This window comes from Hemibagrus wyckioides, linkage group LG20, assembly GCF_019097595.1.
Source record: "Hemibagrus wyckioides isolate EC202008001 linkage group LG20, SWU_Hwy_1.0, whole genome shotgun sequence".
In the NCBI taxonomy this organism is placed as follows: domain Eukaryota; kingdom Metazoa; phylum Chordata; class Actinopteri; order Siluriformes; family Bagridae; genus Hemibagrus; species Hemibagrus wyckioides.
The window spans coordinates 35,001-40,281 of record NC_080729.1 but is presented as its reverse complement, the minus strand read 5'-3'; the positions used below and the strand labels follow the sequence as shown (position 1 = coordinate 40,281).

The following is a 5,281-nucleotide window of genomic DNA, read 5'->3' as shown; positions in this document are numbered from 1 at the left end:
CAGCAGATGTGTGAACTACAGCAGGGTCCGGTGCTCTGTCCGAACCTCAGCAGATGTGTGAACTACAGCAGGGTCCGGTGCTCTGTCCGAACCTCAGCAGATGTGTTAGTTTAGTTCTCCTTTAAGTTTTTTCAGTCTTTTTTATCAAGAAACTGACCAGCTGCCCCTAGTTTCCACTCCGTCATCACCCTCCTAATCTGAGAACGGAAAAATCTCTAACTCTCTACCTGTGTCCTACAGCTCTCTACACCGTGTAACTCTATTTACACACACACACACACACACACACACACACACACACACACACACACACAGTGAGGATCTACAGCAGAATTCCAGCTCTAAGCTGCCAAAATGAATAAAGAATTAAAGCTCTGTGTGAAGAATGTGAGTTGAGGTTAAAGCTCAGAGTCTGAGAGTTTGTTTAGAGTTTGTTTAGAGTTTTAGAGTTTGTTTAGAGTATATTTAGAGTTTGTTTAGAGTTTATTTAGAGTTTGTTTAGAGTTTTAGAGTTTGTTTGGAGTTTATTTAAAGTTTTAGAGTTTATTTAGAGTTTGTTTAGTTTTAGAGTTTATTTAGAGTTTAGTTTTAGAGTTTATTTAGAGTTTAGTTTTAGAGTTTATTTAGAGTTTACTTTTAGAGTTTATTTAGAGTTTATTTAGAGTTTAGTTTTAGAGTTTATTTAGAGTTTAGTTTTAGAGTTTATTTATAGTTTATTTAGAGTTTAGTTTTAGAGTTTATTTAGAGTTTGTTTAGTTTTAGAGTTTGTTTAGAGTTTATTTAGAGTTTATCACAGCTACAAAAAATAAAGCTGTTTTCTGATCTTATAACAACTTTATTACATTAGAATGTGAGGCTTATTACAATCTTCTTCTGAAGACATTCAGAGTGTGTGTGTTTGTGTGTGTGTGTGTGTGTTTGTGTGTCTGTGTTTGTGTGTGTTTGTGTGTGTTTGTGTGTGTGTGTTTGTGTGTCTGTGTTTGTGTGTGTTTGTGTGTTTTGGGGGTTAATAAAAATCTTTTATTGACTTTAGACTTTTATGAGGTGTTTCTGTGATGTTTTATTGTAGGGGATTTCTGTTGAAGATTGATCTGAAACTGATAATATAAAGTTTATCATTTCGACACTGAGCTGCAGCTCATCACCCTGATACTGACACACACTGTAGACACTGTATATACTGTATAGAGTGTATGTACTGTATAGAGTGTATATACTGTATATACTGTATAGAGTGTATAGAGTGTATGTACTGTATATACTGTATAGAGTGTATAGAGTGTATGTACTGTATATACTGTATAGAGTGTATAGCGTGTATATACTGTATATAAAGTATAGAGTGTATATACTGTATAGAGTGTATATACTGTATAGAGTGAATATACTGTATAAACTGTATAGAGTGTATAGAGTGTATAGAGTGTATATACTGTATAGAGTGAATATACTGTATAAACTGTATAGAGTGTATAGAGTGTATAGAGTGTATATACTGTATATACTGTATAGAGTGTATGTACTGTATAGAGTGTATATACTGTATATAAAGTATAGAGTGTATATACTGTATAGAGTGTATAGAGTGTATATACTGTATAGAGTGAATATACTGTATAAACTGTATAGAGTGTATGTACTGTATAGAGTGTATATACTGTATAGAGTGTATGTACTGTATAGAGTGTATATACTGTATAAACTGTATAGAGTGTATGTACTGTATAGAGTGTATATACTGTATAGAGTGTATGTACTGTATAGAGTGTATGTACTGTATAGAGTGTATGTACTGTATAGAGTGTATATACTGTATAGAGTGTATGTACTGTATAGAGTGTATAGAGTGTATATACTGTATAGAGTGTATGCACTGTATAGAGTGTATAGACTGTATAGAGTGTATGTACTGTATAGAGTGTATAGAGTGTATGTACTGTATAGAGTGTATGTACTGTATAGAGTGTATGTACTGTATAGAGTGTATGTACTGTATAAACTGTATAGAGTGTATATACTGTATAAACTGTATAGAGTGTATATACAGTATAGAGTGTATAGAGTGTATATACTGTATATACTGTATAGAGTGTATGTGCTGTATAGAGTGTATGTACTGTATAGAGTGTATGTACTGTATAGAGTGAATATACTGTATAAACTGTATAGAGTGTATATACTGTATAAACTGTATAGAGTGTATATACAGTATAGAGTGTATAGAGTGTATATACTGTATATACTGTATAGAGTGTATGTGCTGTATAGAGTGTATGTACTGTATAGAGTGTATAGAGTGTATATACTGTATAGAGTATATATACTGTATAAACTGTATAGAGTGTATAGACTGTATAGAGTGTATGTACTGTATAGAGTGTATATACTGTATATACTGTATAGAGTGAATATACTGTATAAACTGTATAGAGTGTATGTACTGTATAGAGTGTATATACTGTATAGAGTGTATGTACTGTATAGAGTGTATGTACTGTATAGAGTGTATAGCGTGTATATACTGTATAGAGTGTACAGCGTGTATATACTGTATAGAGTGTACAGAGTGTATATACTGTATATACTGTATAGCGTGTATATACTGTATAGAGTGTACAGAGTGTATATACTGTATAGAGTGTACAGAGTGTATATACTGTATAGAGTGTATATACTGTATAGTGTGTATATACTGTATAGAGTGTACCGAGTGTATATACTGTATAGAGTGTACAGAGTGTATATACTGTATAGAGTGTACAGCGTGTATATACTGTATAGAGTGTACAGAGTGTATATACTGTATAGAGTGTACAGCGTGTATATACTGTATAGAGTGTACAGCGTGTATATACTGTATAGTGTGTATATACTGTATAGAGTGTACAGAGTGTATATACTGTATAGAGTGTATATACTGTATAGAGTGTACAGCGTGTATATACTGTATAGAGTGTACAGCGTGTATATACTGTATAGTGTGTATATACTGTATAGAGTGTACCGAGTGTATATACTGTATAGAGTGTACAGCGTGTATATACTGTATAGAGTGTACAGAGTGTATATACTGTATAGAGTGTACAGCGTGTATATACTGTATAGAGTGTACCGAGTGTATATACTGTATAGAGTGTACAGCGTGTATATACTGTATAGAGTGTACAGAGTGTATATACTGTATAGAGTGTACAGAGTGTATATACTGTATAGAGTGTACAGCGTGTATATACTGTATAGAGTGTACAGAGTCTATAGAGTGTATATACTCTATAGAGTGTACCGAGTGTATATACTGTATAGAGTGTATAGCGTGTATATACTGTATAGAGTGTATATACTGTATAGAGTGTACAGAGTGTATAGAGTGTATAGAGTGTACCGAGTGTATATACTGTATAGAGTGTATAGCGTGTATATACTGTATAGAGTGTACCGAGTGTATATACTGTATAGAGTGTACAGAGTCTATAGAGTGTATATACTCTATAGAGTGTACCGAGTGTATATACTGTATAGAGTGTATAGCGTGTATATACTGTATAGAGTGTATATACTGTATAGAGTGTACAGAGTGTATAGAGTGTATAGAGTGTACCGAGTGTATATACTGTATAGAGTGTATAGCGTGTATATACTGTATAGAGTGTATAGCGTGTATATACTGTATAGAGTGTACCGAGTGTATATACTGTATAGAGTGTACAGCGTGTATATACTGTATAGAGTGTATATACTCTATAGAGTGTACCGAGTGTATATACTGTATAGAGTGTATAGCGTGTATATACTGTAGAGTGTATATACTGTATAGAGTGTACAGAGTGTATAGAGTGTACCGAGTGTATATACTGTATAGAGTGTACAGAGTGTATAGAGTGTATAGCGTGTATATACTGTAGAGTGTATATACTGTATAGAGTGTACAGAGTGTATAGAGTGTACCGAGTGTATATACTGTATAGAGTGTACAGAGTGTATAGAGTGTATAGCGTGTATATACTGTAGAGTGTATATACTGTATAGAGTGTACAGAGTGTATAGAGTGTACCGAGTGTATATACTGTATAGAGTGTACAGAGTGTATAGAGTGTATAGCGTGTATATACTGTATAGAGTGTATAGCATGTATATACTGTAGAGTGTATATACTGTATAGAGTGTACAGAGTGTATAGAGTGTATATACTGTATAGAGTGTACAGACTGTCCTCTGTAAGCTGACTTTAGGTAACATGGTGTAAACAATGGCATGATGATGGCATGAAACAATGGCAGGACACCAGGATGCGACACGGATAGATTTTTTGATTTATTAAAAAACAATATAATTTCAAAAATAAATACATATTTAATGTTAAGCTAAAACAAAAAAGAGTTATTATTTAAATCTTTAACACGCAAATAAATATATTATGAAAATAGAATGGACATGTAAAGATCTGTTTTAATACAAATAGAAGAATGTTGATGGTTTTGCTGGGAAAAAGTCACAAATCGCCTCTTCATCATCATCATCGTCGTCGTCGTCATCGTCATCATCATCGTCATCATCATCATCATCGATGAACAAAAGGCCTAGGCTCACGTCACATGTACAATCCTCACGATTCGCCAGGGATTTTACGGAGAAACATCACTGTCCTCTCTGTCAGATCTACATTAGTGTTCAGGAATGTCAGAGAAGTCTTTCTTTGTTTCTTTCTTTTTTTCTTTTGGGAAAAGAAACTAAAATCAGGCAGATTGGTGGAGATGATGACAGAAAAAAAACACAAGGCAATGAACAGCAACAAAAACGTAACACTGAATATAAATAAATCAATTTAAATACACAGAATACTGAAGCTACCTTTATAAATTAGATGTAGTGTACTAGAAACCGGGATATGAATGAGTTACACATTGTTAACGTGCTTCCTAACAGTTCTCTTTGGAAAATACACTGATTTACTTAGAACAGTCCATTATTATTATTATTATTATTATTATTATTATTATTATTATTGGATGATTTCTGATGATGAAATGTCCTTGGTGAAAACCGGAATCACATTAAAATAAACCTACGCTGAAAATCCCTTTAATATTTACACAACAATAGTGTCGTATCCTCAAAGGTTGCACCGTCGTCCAATCAGAGTGTGTCTCAGTCCAGTAGAGTCCCGCCCACTCTGACTATCACATCACGTTTAAATAAAATCCGTGAAACAGCAGCTCTATGTCCGTCTGTCTCAAGGCGCAGCGTCCACTCGTCTCCGTAGCAGCATTACACATCGTCATGT

The 5,281-nt window shown here is 33.6% G+C and overlaps 1 protein-coding gene across 2 annotated transcripts in view; it reads right to left on the bottom strand.

The window, feature by feature from the left end:
* Window positions 1-4,287: 4,287 nt before the first annotated feature.
* Window positions 4,288-5,281, bottom strand: part of vegfaa (vascular endothelial growth factor Aa) — a 34,189-nt gene continuing 33,195 nt past the window's right edge. Inside the window, exons 7-8 of one of the 2 annotated variants that reach the window (XR_009207489.1) lie at window positions 5,067-5,281; window positions 4,288-4,711 (exon numbers count right to left, since the gene is read on the bottom strand). The exon at window positions 5,067-5,281 is cut by the window's right edge and continues 253 nt beyond it. The gene's annotated coding sequence lies outside the window, so the exon portion shown is untranslated. The other variant, XM_058418677.1, reaches the window with a different exon arrangement.